Source organism: Megascapheus bottae, chromosome 3, assembly GCF_031878675.1.
Source record: "Megascapheus bottae isolate mThoBot1 chromosome 3, mThoBot2.hap1, whole genome shotgun sequence".
Classification (NCBI taxonomy): domain Eukaryota; kingdom Metazoa; phylum Chordata; class Mammalia; order Rodentia; family Geomyidae; genus Megascapheus; species Megascapheus bottae.
Window position 1 is genome coordinate 48,939,424 of NC_143511.1, and position 17,003 is coordinate 48,956,426.

Consider the following 17,003-nt stretch of genomic DNA (forward strand, 5'->3'; position numbering starts at 1 on the left):
TTTGGTTTCCTTTACCCAAACTTGTTCTCTAGTCTTCTGCATTCTCCTTATGTCCTCACCAACCTTGTTCACTAACAAGTCAGAGAATGGCTGATGAGAATTCATCAGTGGGGTTTACCCCACCCCACTCAGCGCCTCCAGCCCCAGGAGTGTAATATTGATTGCCCCTATTTTGGAGTGATTACATCTTAGTGGCGCCAAATACTGTCTGTGAGATTTTTACTTTTGATTCTGTGGGGTTTTTTTTCCTATCTTTTTTCATTAAATATGTCATTTACTAGTGAGGCTGAGGTAGACTGAAAGAGCAGAGTGGAAGGACCTGTAATTTACATAAATAGGGCTTGGATTTGGGTTTCTTTGCTCTCTGACGTGTGAGGTAGGGGGTAAGGGAAGCATACCCACTCTGGATGATACAGAGTATGATTGTTTTTCTATATAGAAACTGCTGCTTTCATATTTGTCTTGCTGTAGGTCATCTCTGAGAGGAAAAATGTTGGAGAAAAGCTTGGAGTTTAAGAGAGGGTAGGGCTGAGAGAAACTAGGAAAACAGATCTGTGAAAAGAATCTGGAGTTCATAGCAAAAATATGATGAATTTCTCATCACACAGAACCCCATCACAGGAAGCTCCTGCTGAAGAATCTCGTGGCACTCTTTGTGGACAACCTAATAGGCTGCACATAGCCTTGACTCAGTAGTTGGAAAAACCAGAGGAAATCAATGTTCCCAAGCCATTAGGGCAAGAAAATACAGCAGCAACATGGCGAGTAAGCGGCTACCTGGTATCTTGTATCAACCTTCATAGAACAATAGCTGTGGGCTTGTTTCTGCCACCCAAGTGCAGCACAAATATCTTCTTATATGGTGCCATATTGGTGAAGGAAAATTTGGAAATGTAGTTCTAACTTAGTTAAATTAAGATGCAATGAGCCCACTGTTCTTGACATATTAGCATATCTAGGCTTCCATTTCCTTGTCTGTACTACCGGGTTATTGTTGACGCGTAATGAAGATGTGGCTCAGTTGGCAGAGTTCTTGCATAGCCTGAATGAAAGGCCCTGGATCCAATCTCCAGCAAACCCCCCCACACACAGAAAAGTGAGGGCAGGGGTGGGTTGGGGAGGATGAGTAAGAATGTTGAAAGGGGTGACATTAATTAAAGGAATATTGTATTCATATACTTCTCTGTTAAATGGCAGCTTCTTTGTACAGCAAGTTAAAGATCATAATTTTTTTTTAATGTACTGAGCTCTTGCTTAAGCCCTGTTACTTGGTCTACCGTTGGAATTTGGCACAATTAATTACTTCCTCTCTAAAATAGTTTCTTTGTGGGCACATTGGTTTGACTCTTTTTTTTTTTATCATTGAGGATTTCTCCTCCATTGACCTTAAATATCAGGATACCTGAAGGTGGTGTCCTTGATATCTTATCTTGACATCTCCATTTGTAAGTGATCTCATTCAACCCCATAGCTTTTAATAGCCTCTGTCTGCTGACAAGTCTCAAATTTGGGATTCCTTCAGGACCTTTCCTATTAGTGAGAGTACTTAAATGTCTGATAAGCATCTCAAATTTAGCATATCTAGAAAGGAACTATTGATTTCTTCTAATCCAGGCTTTAGCCATCATCCCCTACTCTAACATTTCCTATTGTGTAAGTAAAGCATTCTTGATCTCTCTCCTGTACTCACAGACTACAACTAGTCTATAAGTAAGTTCTTTTTTCTTCCCTTAAAAACGTAGTCTGACCTATGGCCACCTAATCTTTGACAAGGGAGCCAAAAAAATAGAATGGAAGAAAGACAGCCTCTTCAACAAGTGGTGCTGGCAGAACTGGTTAAGCACCTACAGAAAACTAAAGCTGGATCCTTCTTTGTCACCTTGCACTAGAATTAACTCCAAATGGATCAAAGACCTGGAGGTAAAAGCTGACACACTGAAAACTCTACAGGAAGGAATAGGAGATACACTAGGCCTCCTTGGCACAGGTTGAAACTTTCTTAATAAGGACCAAGAATCACAACAAATCAGAGAAAGGCTGGATAAGTGGGACTGCATTAAACTGCAGAGCTTTTATATGGCAAAGGACATAGCTAGTAAATTAATTAGGTAGCCTACAGAGTGGGAGAAGATCTTCACCAACCAAACAACGGACAAAGGCCTCATATCGAAAATATATCAACAACTCAAAAAATTGAATCACTCCAAAACTAACCTCCAAAGTAACAACCATCCCATTAAAAAATGGGCCAAAGACTTAGAGTCTTTTCTGAAGAAGAAACAAAAATGGCCTATAGACACATGAAGAAATGCTCAACATCTCTGGTCATAAAAGAAATGCAAATCAAAACAACTCTAAGATTCCACCTCACTCCAGCTAGAATGGCCAGGATCAGGAAAACGAATGACAACAGATGCTGGAGGGGATGTGGCCAGGAGGGATCACTACTACACTGTTGGTGGGAGTGCAAACTCATTCAACCACTATGGAAAGCAGTGTGGCAGTGCCTCAAAAGGCTAAACATAGAACTCCCCTATGACCCAGCAATTCCACTACTTGGCATTTACCCAACCACCCAGAAACAAGGACATACTAAACCCACTAGCACAACAATGTTCATAGCAGCACTCTTCACCATAGCAAAGATATGGAACCAACCTAGATGTCCCTCAGTTGATGAGTGGATCAACAAGTTGTGGTATTTGTACACAATGGAATTCTATGCTGCTGTCAGAAAGAATGACATCTCCCCATTTGTCAGGAAATGGAAAGACTTAGAAAAAATCATATTAAGTGAAGTAAGCCAGACTCAAAGGAACTTAGGCTCAATGGTTTCCCTCATTCGTCATAATCAGTAGAAACCTTGGGCTCTACTAGCAGAGATTTGCAATAGAGCAAAATCTTGATACATAAGGACATATAATGTGAAGCTAATTGAAAGGACCTCCAGGATAGTGAAACAAAAGCCATATAATGAATTATTGTTGTCCTTAATGTACTATGTTGTCTCTCATCTCCTTTGCTGTCCCTTGGTTATCTCATACTGGTATAGTATCTCACTTTGTTATCTGATATACTGAATTTATTTGTATTTGGATATTTGAAATTTGATAGGGAAGGGGGGAAAACCAAGACGGGTGGGGGGTGTGGGGGGGGAGGGAAACGGGTACCAAGACATGTGAAAGGGTATCAATGTATGTGAATTAATGCACCTCTATCTGGCAAATATCATGTAACCCTTTTACTAATTACAATAAAAAAATAATAAAAAAACAACAACAACAACAAAAAAGTAGTCTGAGCTTTCCCTGGCTGCCATCTCATATGAACCACCGTTAACAACCATCTGGACTACTACAGTGGCTTCCTAGCTCTTATTTCATTATGTCTTGTTCACTTCAGACGCAGCTTCCACAGGAGCTACCAAGAAAAACATTGGACAGCACAAGTCAGATCATGGCCTTGCCCTAGCTGAAACCCATAAAGGCTTCCAATTGCAATAACAATGAATCCCAGACTCTTCTGTGGCTCATCAGGTGATATATAACTGCCTTCCTTAAGTCCTTGTTCTCTTCATTTGTTACTGTCTATTAAGATGCCTAACTTATTCTACTCCAGGGTCTGCACATTGCCGGTTCTTTTGCTTGGAATGTTCTCCCTTATGATCTTTAAAGATTTGCTTCTATCTCATAATGCATGGATTGTCTTTTGTTTTCCTTTTCCATGCTGTCCTGGGGCTTAAACTTGAAGCCTGAGCTTTTTTTTTTTTTTTTGCCTAAGGCTATCACTCTGCCATTTAACATTTGAGTCATAGTTCCATTTCTGGATGTCTTTGATGGTTAATTTGAGGTAAGAATTTCATGGCAGCTGAGTACCAGTGGCTCACACCTGTAATCTCAGCTACTCAGCAGGTTGAGATCTGAGAATCATGGTTCAAAGCCAGCCTGGGCAGAAAAGTCTAGGAAACTCTTATTTCCAATAAACTACTCAGAAAAGCCAGAAGTGGTGCTATGGTTCAAGCGGTAGAGCAAAAGAGTGGCTAGAATAAATAAGTTCAGGGATACAGCCCAAACCCTGAGTTCAAGACCCAAGATCCTGCCTCTCTGTCTCTGTCTCTGTCTCAGTTTCTGTCTCTGTCTCAGTTTTTGTCTGTCTCTCTCTGTCTGTCTCTCTGTCTCTGTTTCTCTGTCTGTCTCTGTCTCTCTCTCATACACACACACACACACACACACACACACACACACACACACACACACACACAATCTCATGGCCTTTCCTGCCTGGCCTGGCTTTGAACCTTGATCCTGAGTAACTAGAATTACAGGCATGAGCCACCAGTGGCTAGCTTCATATTGCTTGTTTTACTGAGTAATCTTTCATAGTTAACTTCTTTGATTACTATGTAAAAATAATATCTCTTTCTCTCTCATCTTAAAGCAGTTCCTATTATACCATCTTACTTTCTCATTTTTTCCATAAAATTTATCAGTATAATGTTAGTTATTTCAGTATTATTTTGTCCTTTCTTCCTACCAGATTAGTTTCTAGACTTAGTCATTTTTCTCTCTTATTACTTATGGTACCCTCCATGCCTGGAACAAGTCCTGGTGTAACTTAAGTGTTCTATAAGCATATGCTGATTGACTGCTTAAGTCCACTTAGCATTGTTGCCCTGACCATAAGTTTTTCTATCCAAAATGGATCTTCATAATACTCTGTGAAATGTCCTAAGTATATGCCATTCAAGATTCATGATCATTGTAATGTGTCAGAACTTAAAAAGATGGGAGAAATTGAAACTATCTTACTAGGTCAGGGTTTACATATTGTATTTTCTTCTTCCCTGAATACCTAAATGGAAATTTATATTTCAGAGCCCTAGATATGAAATAAATCTGAAAAATCACAAGGTAGAATGGGTAAATTCATAGTTATTTCAATTCCCTAAGAATTTCATCACATTCCTCATGCAAAATTCCAGCAAGAGCCACCCGCAGGGTTCGAATAGAAGCAGCCAGTGCTAAATGATTTCATCAAGCTACAATTCCTTTGCTCAGCAATTTAGAGGAAATCAGCAGCTTAACCAAGTTTTTTTTCTTCTTCTTTTGCTGAGCAATTGGGGACCAAAAATAAAACAATATTACATCAAACTGCAGACAAACAAGAATCTGAATACATTTGCTATCATCTTCTCAGAGCCTTTCTATACCTAATGAGCACAGCAGAGCCTAAGACGTCAAGATGTTTTCACCATTAGGTGCTGGCCTGGAGAATTACCCAATAAATCCCGGTGGCCTTTCATGTTCTACAGGGCAAAAACAAGGGACAGATAAAAGGGATGTTATGTATTTTTTAATCTTTGAAAGAGAATTCTGGCAAGTCCCTCTGACCTGTGTGAATGATGGAAGGATGCATTATCTGCAGTAATCAGCATGCTGAAAAATTCCTTCGAGATTATCAAGTGCCTTCCTGTGTATGACAGAAAATAGGTTTGGAAATGTGATCTACAGAAATCTGTCAGGAGGAATCATTTTCTTTTTTAAGGAGATGTGCCTGAGTCATACAAAATGTGAGTCAGCTTATCCATGTATTATGTTGCATTAGTTTTTGTAATCAGTAAGAGAAAGGAGCATTTGTACTGATTCATAGTGCATGGCCTTGGAAATGCCAGTTTGCTTAGGATACTAAATGCACTTACAAGGAAATACTTTAGAAGGCATTATAATGCACTATTCTCCAACATTGGTAACACTTATGGAACACTACAAATTACCTCATGTAAGCCTCATGGTAAACATTAGAGGGTATCATGTTATTAAATAGAGGATTAAAATAGAACATTGGAGGAGTTAACTAACTGGTCTTCAAATCACAAAGGTACTGGACAGAGTTAGAATTTTAACCCAGGTCAGAAAAACTCTCAGTACTATCATTCTTCACCACACTTTGGTGCTTCCCTGGCTTTTGTCTCCCTTCATTGATGCCATTTTGAGATTGCCTTAGCTTTTTTTCTGCTTCAATTTCTCTGTCTTTGAAAAGGAAAGAAAAATGATTTAATATTATTGAAGATATACGCATTAAATTACATACTAGGAAGGATGAGCAGCATGGCTCAAGTGGTTGAATACCTGCCTTGCCAACACCAAGTCCTGAGTTCAAATCTCAGCACCACTCATTCACATCCCAGTACTACTCACCCACACCCAATTACATACTAGACATAAAATATTCAGTTAGATGTCTTGTTACATTTCTCACATTGTCCAATTCAAGTATAGGAAAGAATCTATCATCTACTTTTCTCATATGGAAAGTAGGAGGAATTATAGTAAGAGAAATTTATTGAGGAAACTAAAGCTCAAAGAGCCAAGGCATTGGTTCCAGCCTAGTGGTAGAGTGTTTGCCTAGCATATATGAAGACCTGGGTTTGATTCCTTTGTACCACATACCTAAAAAAAAGCTGGAAGTGGTGCTGAGGCTCAAGTGGTAGAGCTCTAGCCTTGATAAAAGTCCAAGGACAGTGCCCAGGCCCTGAGCTCAAGCCCAGGACTGGCAAAAAAAAAAAAAAAAAAAGAGCCAAGACATTATCAAGGTATTAGCCTGGTCCTGGAAGAGCTGTTTTCAAAGTTGCTGATATATTTGTCCGCAGGCTATGAACTTCTGTCTGTTCTTCTGCTTTTATCTTATTGCCTAAATGTGACATTTTATAAATGATGACCCCATAGTAGTTATCAAACTGTTAGATTTGACACATTTTTCATATTTATAAATGTAAAAACTGAAACTTTTATCTTTTGAAAAATCTAAAAAGTCTCTTAAACTTTAAAAAATTACATTAAAAGAAACAAGGCTTACATAGATATAAACAGGTATAGATATAGATAGTTACCACTGAGCAGGTTTACTTGTAGATTTATAGGCATAGTCTAGTTACCACAAATGAGGGAAACCATTTTGGGGGTCTGGATTACTTCAGTTAATATATTTTTTCCAAGTGTTTTCATTTCCTTACAAATGGCCCAATATCATTCTTTCTGATGGAAGCACAGAATTCCATTGTGTATGTATACCATATCTTCTTAATCCATTCATCTACTGAGAGGCATCTGGGTTGATTCCATATCTTTGTAATGGTAAACAATGTTGCAGTAAACATGATTGTGCTGGTAGCTTTAGTGTGGTCTTGATTGTGGTCATTTGGGTAAATGCCTAGGAGTGGGATTGCTGTGTCATAGGAGAGCTCTATGTTTAGTCTTCTGAGGACTCTCAACACTGCTTTCCAGAGTGGTTGAACAAGTTTACATTCCAACCAACAGTGAAATAGCATTCCAGTTTGGCCACATTCCCGCCAGTATCTGTTATTTTTAGTTTTCTTGATTATGGCCATTCTAACTGTGGTGAGGTGGAATCTCGATGTTGTTTTGATTTGCATTATTTTTTTAGCTAAGGATTTTCAATACCTCTTCATGTCTATTGGCCGTTCTTTCTCACAGGTCTTTAGACATTCACACAGTGAGACCAAAGAAAGATATTCGTCAGAGTAGATCACAAAGGCTCAATAGCTATGTTCATATAAACATATAAAACAGTATTTTTGAAATAAACTCCAAGAAATGGAAACAAGAGATTTTTGTTGCTGCTGCTATTTTTTGTCTTTCCCTTTTGTCTTATTTGCTAGTTTATTTACCTTTGGGAGGGAAGAGGAGGGGCTCAGAAAAGGCGGGACCAAGGGTGAACAAATATAGTACTAGTACTTTCTAGACACTGTGGTGAAAATGACCTATATAACTGGTAGGTGGGGACAGGAGGGAAAAACTACAATAACATAAAATATATTTTTAAAAAGAAACAAGGCATACATGGAATTTTAGCACAATTTGTGGATGTAATCCCTAATAATCTCAATTTTATTTTCCTATATTTAATGTAAATACATTTAAATACCATTTAAAACAATATGTCTTGTAAAGGTAGGTTTTACCTTGAAAGTACTTATAAATAAGCATCAAAACAGTAACATAGGCAATCCTGTAAGTTTATCCTAGCTATTCAGAAGGCTGAGAGCTAAGTATTGTGGTTCAAAGCTAGCCCAGAGAGGGAAGTCCATGAGACTCTTATCTCCAGTTAATCACTACAGAAGCAGAAGTAGCATTGTGACTCAAAGTGGTAGAGTGCTAACCTTGAGCAAAAGAGCTCAAGAGTTCAAGGCCAATAGCTGAAAAAAACAAACAAACCAAAATCAATAATTCTTAATTAGTATGGGCAATAAGCACATTTTCTCAATACATTTTAAAAAATGTTATTGTTGGGGTGATATACAGAGGGGTTACAGTTACATTCATGGGGTAGTGGATACATTACTTCTTGAACATTGTTACCTCTTCCCATGTTTTTCTGCCACTTTCCTTCCCCCACCCCCCCCAGAATCCAATATTAGATTATACTATGTTAGCAATGTTTTAAAAGCTTGCTTTATCATCAATAGCTCATAGAGGGATTATGATCTTCACTTTAGGATGTGATGACTGTGCTCAGAGATGTTTAGTAATTTACTGAATATCATACAACTATATGGTACAAAACTGAGATTAGGGCCCAGGTCTTAATGATTAGCCAAAGCTATAAACTTTTCCATTGTTCTAGGTTATTTGAATAGAATTGTGTGCTGTGGATTTATTTTTACCACACAGTTTATTTCCCATCCCACTTTTCATTTTGCTCATTCACTGCAATTCAGGGGGAGAGAACTACACGTACTGGATATCACAAATTTAACATGGGAACTGGAGTTTATGTAACTGTGGGGCACAAACACATGAAGTCTTAAAAGAGGAAATCTGAGAGGCTAGGAATATCCACTTGTCCTGAAGTACTAATGTATAGACAAAGACAGAATGGGTGGGAGAACCTGAGAAGCACAGGACACTCAGCTGCCAACCTGGAATTGCAAAAGAGAAGCTAGTCCAACAGTTTGTGGAAGCCAGTCCCTGGAGTGAGCTCTGCCTCTGTAGATATGTGATGGAGCTTGTGGTGTGCATCTCACACACCCACCTATGTGTGCGTCATGCCACTGGACAAAACCCAAACTCAACAGCTGGATGAACAAAACCATTCACCATCTCTCTTCTGTGGATTGTGTTGGCCTCATCCTATGCTAGTTCTACAGACAGTACGTCAGTACACACTGTCTTAGAGGCTTGGTATGACAATCCAGTCAGATAAAAAAGACAATCCTTGGCATAAAGTAGGTGACCCATGTTTGCTTCTCAGTTGTAAACAGCAAGACCTATGACTGTTGATTGAAGCAGCTAAGTTTATCCCATTAGATGGCTCAGAGACTCCCAGAGGGGCAAATCAGCTTAGACGACCAAGGGACAGAAACAATAGCCAAGCTGTACTGTGAAGGATCCCCAGTGGCAACACCATTGGAGTCGCAAACACTACAGCAGATACCACTAATGCTGAACACTTTTAGCTCCCCAAAGCCACTGACCTCTGTGCCAGCCTCTTCTGAAAAAGGATTTCATGATCCTGTGTGCCCAATCCTGTTGTCTTCCAAATTACAGTTTTGCATCCACACCTCTGTCAGGCAGGGTCTCAGTCACGTAGATAGCTACGTCCTTGCTGAAACATATATTGGAGGGAAAAGTGGGAACTCTGATCCAGAGGAAGTCTTTGTGGACAGTTTTCTGGGAAGTGAGTTGCTCCTTTGTAATGTGATAGAGACTGATTTTCAAATAGCACTTAGTGTCAGTTCACTCGGCCCATCTGGAGTATCAGATCTCCAAAGTGCTAGTATTTTCTTAGTTCAATCCCAGTTGGCATGCTGGAGCTCAAGACACTAGCTTGCTAAATCATTCAACTACAAAGGCAAGTGTTGATGTTCAGGATCTTTCTTTATATCAGAGGAAAGTCTCTATACTCCAAAATCATGAAAGCTGAGAGGAGAGCTGCAATTAATATGCCATATTGTATTATTATGATATTATGATATCTGATCCCTGATTTCCTGATGGGAAATCTCTGTGCATTCTTAATTATGTAGGACATAAATTCCATAACTCAAGATATGGCCTCTCTGAATGTCTGCTGTCTGTCTCTTAGTAGAATGAAAAGGCCTGAGAATGAGTTTTAGGACCATTGCTATTGCTTCTGTTTTTATAATCTTTATGTACATATTTTTATTCATTTGGTCCTGATGTGTATGGCTTTTTTTTCCCAAGACAGCACTTGGCTATGTATCCACGCTGGCCTCAAACTATTTATGTAGACTAGGTTGGCCTCTAACTTGCAATCCTCTTGCCTCCACCTCCTGAGTGCTGGAATTTCAGGCATATTACTACATCTAGTATTTGTTCTTCTTTTCCCAACCACAAGTGACAGGCTTCTACTTTTGGGACATGGGCTTTATAAAATTATCCAAATATAGAATATGTTCAAAGATGCTGGACAGACATTGAGTGCCTCTAATAAATGTTAATCCATAATTAACTATTTTTTTCCCTATAGGATTCAGTTACCGTAAGGCAGTGGATTTTAGTGTCAGATGGGCCTAGGAAGGTTTGGGTCTTGATTTGATTACCACTGAAATCTTTGGAAATTAACCTTATCTCTGGTTAGTTTTAGTTGGCACATCATTCTAAGAGACGCTGTTAGGGTTAAATGAAAAATGTAACTTCCATGCCCATAATAAATATAAGCACCAGCAAAGTACAACAGTTGCTATACAAATATTCCAAGAAAAGGAGATCTATCCTCTTTATTCTTTAGGGCTGAATCTGGTAGAATCTTAGCCCTAGCACTTGAGATTCAAGTACGTACTCACTCAGCCAGTCATTCAACTGACAAGCATTAACTGATCACCTACCCATGTCAGACTGGACCAGTGTGGATGGTCATGGCCTGTAAGGGAAGCAGCCACAATTTCAAGCATTCAAGATTGACTGGAAATGGTGTGAGGAAGGAGATGTCCTGAGATGCAGTGCTAGCACAAACAGAATTTAAATCCATCTGGGAAGGGGAAGATTTGGAGGCTGCTTTCCTTAAGGAAATATGAGATGGACTAAATCAAGGGAGCCCCAAAAGATAATTTTTATTTCCTCCCAATTGGATCCTGAGTTACGCCTTCTTGAGCATACTGGAGTCCAACAGACATGGCACTACCTGAACTACTACGTGGGAGCTAAAGTTTACAAAGTCCTTTATAGCAAAATAAGTCTAGCTTTCAACATTTGCCATATATTTCAAGACCCAGTGAGTCTTTTTCCTTTGCCTTTACTGTGTCATCTTTTAGATGAATTATTTCTTACGGATGTCTTCATTCTCTCCAGTAGAGACAGTCCTGCCCACCTTCTTTACCAGCTGTGTACAGATACATCTACACTTGCAGAAATCCCAAGGGAGAAAATAATCCAGCCAGTCACCCCAGCCAACACACTTAATGCCTGGTTGTGCAGGTGTGTACTGCTATGCAAATTTAAAAAGCACTCATGTCACAGACCTGTACTCCACTCATTCAGAGGTGAATCCGAAAGTTGAATTACAAAAGGTAATGAGAAGTGAGGATTATGAACTATCACGAAGAGGTGATCCAAAGTGTGCCCAGCTCTCTACAAACCAAGAAAGAGTCATGACGAATGAAAACAAACCAGGAAAATCCTCTCCGGCTTCCTCTTCATTTGTACTGATCTTTCCTGGAAAGCTTTAACATCTAACTTGACTTGATTTGCCAAATGGACAAAGAAAATGCAGTTTCCTTACCCTCAACCTCTGACTTCACTTTAGGTAACAGAGTCACATTGGCTTTCCTCTCTTACTTGCTTCTCTCTGAGAAAGCTTGTGGCTGCATCGGGTGACTGTGGTGCCTGATAACCAAGTGGTGAATCCATATAGAATCTTACTCTATCGGTGCTGCAGAAATTTCAGTGTGTCACATGTTAGTTTTGGCACTGTAAACTGGTCTGAGACAGCACCTAAGATTCTGTCTATCTAACAAGGTCCATGTGATGCCATGCTGCTTAGACCTATAGGCCTCTGCTACAACTCTCAGCTTCCAGACTGCTGAGGTATGAGTTATGTCATCACAATTTTTTTTTACCAGTCCTGCGCCTTGAACTCAGGGCCTGTCCTTGGGCTTTCTCAAGGCAGGAGCTCTACCATTTAAACCATAGCACCATTTCTGGCTTTTATCTATGTATGTATTACCTAGGAATCGAACCTGGGTCTTCGTGCATGCTAGGCAAGTACTACCAGTTCATCTTGACCTCTACAGAGAACTTAGAGAAATAAACATGGTTTGTGTAAGCTATACAGGCCATAGTATTTTCTTAAGTTCTTGGTAGTTTAAAAGGCACCCCTAAGCCTAATTCAGTTCTATATGGTCTGGCATTTGATCTATTGGATATATGATCTATCAAATACATGCTGAAGAAATTTAAGAACCTTGATACAAAAAAGAAAAATCCCATTTCCAAGGCTTGCCTTTGAGACCTATGAGTCTTTCCTCTAGGTAGGATCTGTGTTCTCTATTTGCATGGAGCAATGAACCTCATAACTTAGCCACATTGCTGAAAGGCTGTAAGAAAGCATGATTTAGGAAGGAAATAAAACTATATTGGTTTTCTCTTCCAAAGATATGTACATATAGCTATTTTCGTTCTGTAGCTCATAAATGCTACTTCATGTTGCTCACTCCTTCCCTTCAGAATGAATGGTGATATAGCAGTGACCATATCTCATATCTCTTATTCTGGCTCTCCCACTCTAAAAAAAATCAGCTTTTCCTAGGGACCATCTTTCCAATATAGCATTCACTGATATATGGGACTGTGGCAATTCCAGAAACAGGCAAATGATTCCGTGTCCTCTTCCATAATAAACCTTCACTGAATATGTAGAAATTATATTCTTCCTGAGCTGAACTTGTGAGCCTAAATTTACTATCTTTTTGTTGTTCTGACTGTTCTTGATGATCATGATAAGGAATTATTTTTGTTAAAGTCTTCATGTATCTTATTAATGATTATTTGGGTTCCTGGGTTTCTATGAAGTCAAGACTAATTTGTCATGGGACATGTGTCTTTTCTCCTTGTTTGGAATGCTTCTCTCAAGTTCTCTGCCTTGAAAAAAAATTTTTGACATACCTGGGCTTGAACTCACAGCCTTGAGTACTCTACCATTTGATTCATACCTCTAGCCCTGGTTGGTTTTAGGTTATTTTTCAAATTGTATCTTGTACTTTTTTCATTAATAAATGCCTTCGCCCGTCTTATTTGTTTTAAAATTTTTGATTTTGAACCAAAAATCCTTCCCATTCCTTCCTCTCAAGTAGCTGAGATTATAAGTGTGAACCACCATGCCTGGCTCTCCTTGATATCTTCCTTCCTTCCTTCCTTCCTTCCTTTCTTCCTTCCTTCCTTCCTTCCTTCCTTCCTTCCTTCCTTCCTTCTCTCTCACTTTCTTTTCTCTCTCTTTTGTTCTTTCATCTTTCTTTCTTTCCTCTCTCTTCCTTTCTTTCCTTCTTTCTCACTCTCCTTTGTCCCTCCCTCCTTCCTTCTTTTCTTTTCTTTCTTTTTTTCTTTCATTTATCTCTCTCCTTTCTCTCTTTCCTTTTTTCTCTCTCTCCTTTCTCTCTCCCTCCCCCTTCCTTCCTTCCTATCTTCCTATCTTCCTATCTTCCTTCCTTCCTTCCTTCCTTTCTTTCTTTCTTTCTTTCTTTCTTTCTTTCTTTCTTTCTTTCTTTCCTCACTCTCTTTCTTTCTTCTTTCTTTTCCCTCTCTCCCTCTCTTCCTTCTTTTTGATTTCTTTTTTCTTTCCTCAGTAATGGGGCTTCATGTAACTCAATAACTCAGCTTGGTAGTAATTCAGGCTTCATGCTTGCTGGGCAGGAACTAATTTTAAGATAGGATCTTTTTGTTGTTGCTCAGCTTGTTTAGTGCTGCTTTAGTGGTTTTGAATTTATTTAGCTTTTGTTAGATTATAAAGACAAGATTGACAATGTGACAGTTATGATCTTTTAAGGAAGGAATGTATCCTTCCATGCCCTCCTTGCATTTGGGGTTTGTGTTGAGAAACCTGCTATTATTCTAATGGATTTGACTTTGGAACTTCTTCCTTCTGCTTTGCAGCTTTCAGTATTCATTTTTTTTTGTTTATTTAATGTGTTTGCTATGTCTAGGAATGTTTCGTCTTTGATATTGCCTGTTTAGTCTTCCATAGCCCCGCGTCTGATGGGGCTTTTGGAAGCTAGGCTTCTTCCTATTCTTCCTCCTCTTCCTTCTCTTCCTCTTCTTCCTCCTTCCTTCTCCTTCTGCATCTGTGATTTGTACGTTTGGTCTTTTGATGGTGACCTAGAGGTCTTACCTGTTTCATCCAGCTTGCCTTGGTATCTCCCCTTTGTCTTCCATTCATCCAGCTCCTCTTATCTTCAATCACTGATACTCTGTTTTCAACTTGGCATGTTTTCTTGAGATTTTTATTTGGGTGGCTGAGTTATTTATTTCCAAAATTTCATTTGATGTTATTTCAAGATTTCTATATCTTTGAGTCTCTCCTGCATATCTTGAATCATCTTCCTTATTTCCTTCATCTGTTGACATTCTCTTTGAGTTCAGTTGGATATTGTATTTTCTCTGATTTCCTTAGGTAGTTACACATCCCCTTTTTAATGGCATTGATCATTCTTGTCAATGATATTTTGAGTCCATTGTTTGAAATGCCATGCGCATTACTCATTTGATTCCTTTATGGTGGAATTGGCCGTTGGAACAGACATACGTTTTTGTTTTACCAATATTTCTACATTTGCATTTATGTAACCAAGTACAAGTTTTTGATTAGGGATTTAATCTATTATTACCATTTAGCTGCAGATTTCTCCATGTTTAGCAATAACTGGGCAGTGACAGGAGTGTGATTAATTTTCATGTTGATTTCCTGAGAGGAAGGGTATGGCTCAGTAATTGTGCTCTGAGTCGCCTTCTATTCCACTCAGAGGGAAGGAGCTTAGCTGTGGGGGTAACCACAAGTGATATACACCCTCCCTGTAGTTAAATAGTCCTTGGAAATGGCAAATCTCCCCCACACCTCCTGGGTAATATTTTTGGAGGAATATAGATACAAAAAAGCTACTTTATGAAAAAGACAGGCCTTAGACAATGGGAGTGGTGATGGGAAGAGGATGAGAAGGCTAACACTAATGATCACTATAGTGTTTATGCTGTTACAAGGCTAGAAGGTGTGGCCTCTGTAGTTAGTAGATGGGAAAATGGAAGAGTGAAATGTGATGAGTAGAAAATGTCTAGTTCATGATGCACTGAGGAAGAAAAGCTCAAGAGAATAAAGAAGGAATAAACAGAATGCCAAACAAGAAGTGACCTAGCAACTTGGTTATCTACTAAATGAGCAGGTAACAGAGAAGGATTGTGGTGAGAAAAGAGACGTAAAAGAAAATATAATCGAGAGAGCTATTACATTTGTAGACAGAAGGGAATTGTTGATGGTAGAGGGCATTAGGAAAGGGAGAGAGAAGATGTGGTTTTAGGTTGAATATTGAAAAGTGAGTATCACTTCTCATGTAGAATGACTGCAAACCAAAGGAGGAGAGAAGAACAATGAAGAAGGGAGAGGGCCACGAGTGTGGCCTAGTGGTAGAGTGCTAGCCTAACATGCATGACGACCTGGGTTTGATTTCTCAGTGCCATGTATATAGAAAAGGTGGAAGTGGTACTATGGCTCAAGTAGTAGAGTGCTAGCCTTGAGGAAAGCCCAAGGATAGTGCTCAGGCCCTGAGTTTAGTCCCCTGGACTGGCACAAAAAAGGAGAAAAAAAAAAGGAACAGAAATATCCAAGTCAAATGTACAACACACATACATTAATAAAAGGGTAAAATAGAGAAAATGGAATAACATAAAATAAATGAAGAATGACTAAAAAAATAAAGTAATAAAGAAAAAAATCAGAGTTTTCAGTTTTGTCCAGCAGGTGGGAGTGTAGTTACAAGTTGCATTCGCGTTAATGATGGTTCAGAGATCCAAAGCAAGAGTTTTTAGTGCAAGCTGTTTTTATGGAAGGAGATCTCAGGAAGTATTGCTATAGAGAGATGGAGTAAGGTGAGACATGAATGATGAAAGCAGCTAAAAGCTGGGTGTCCATGGCTCATGTCTATAATTTTAGCTGCCCAGGAAGCTGAGATCTGAGGATCAGGGTTCAAAGCCAGCTTGGGCTAGAAAGTTAGTGGGACTCTTATTTCCAACTAACCACTCTAAAAGTTGGAAGCAGTACTGTGGTTCAATTGGCTAAGTGTGAGCCTTTGAGCAGATAGATAAAGCTCAGGGAAGCTCCAGATCCTGAGTCAAACCCCAGGACTGGCACCAAAAAGACGGAAGTGAAGAGAAGGGAAGCAAAGGGAAAGAAAAGGAGAAAAGAAAACTGAGAGGAAAAAAGTCCATACAGGGTTCATGTATGACATTTGTGGTTGCCTCCACAGCTATCTACCATCTCCAGAGATCATCTAAACACCCTGCAACACCCTGGTTTTGTGTATGAGTGGTAGAAGGTTGTAATAGTGAGATCTGAGTCTGACACCAAATTAACTTGATCTCTTCTACTCGTCTTGGACCTTTGGAAAATTATGTAACCTCTCACTGTCTCACTTACCTCATCTTTCATAAAAGATAACAAGCTATCTGACCTTACAGGGTCACAGTGAGGACCAAGTGAGTCCGTAGAGGTGACAAATTTCTAATGTGGTTGATACCTGTCAGGGACTATTTATTCATATTTTATTATTTGGTAGCCCCAAACTAAACTATCACTCTGCTCCCAGAAGTGCACTTGTCACTACTTACCCTGGTCTTCTCTGTCCTTTAATGATATAGGGGTAGGTTTTTACAGTTTTAATATTTTCAGTAAGAATTTTGAACTTAAAATGCCATGCATAATGGTGCAAACTCTCAATTCAAAAGGAAAAACAAAATCCATTGTCTATTCACATATATAAAACA

At 39.1% G+C, this 17,003-nt stretch overlaps 1 long non-coding RNA gene across 3 annotated transcripts in view; it reads left to right on the top strand.

Moving 5' to 3' along the window:
- Positions 1-16,576, top strand: part of LOC150065455 (uncharacterized) — a 64,608-nt gene extending 48,032 nt beyond the window's left edge. For 2 of the 3 annotated variants that reach the window (XR_016534957.1, XR_016534959.1), the window contains exons 4-5: positions 3,403-3,536; positions 16,487-16,576. This is a non-coding gene — a long non-coding RNA (uncharacterized LOC150065455). The remainder of the gene's footprint in view (positions 1-3,402; positions 3,537-16,486) is intronic. The other variant, XR_016534958.1, reaches the window with a different exon arrangement.
- Positions 16,577-17,003: the final 427 nt, after the last annotated feature.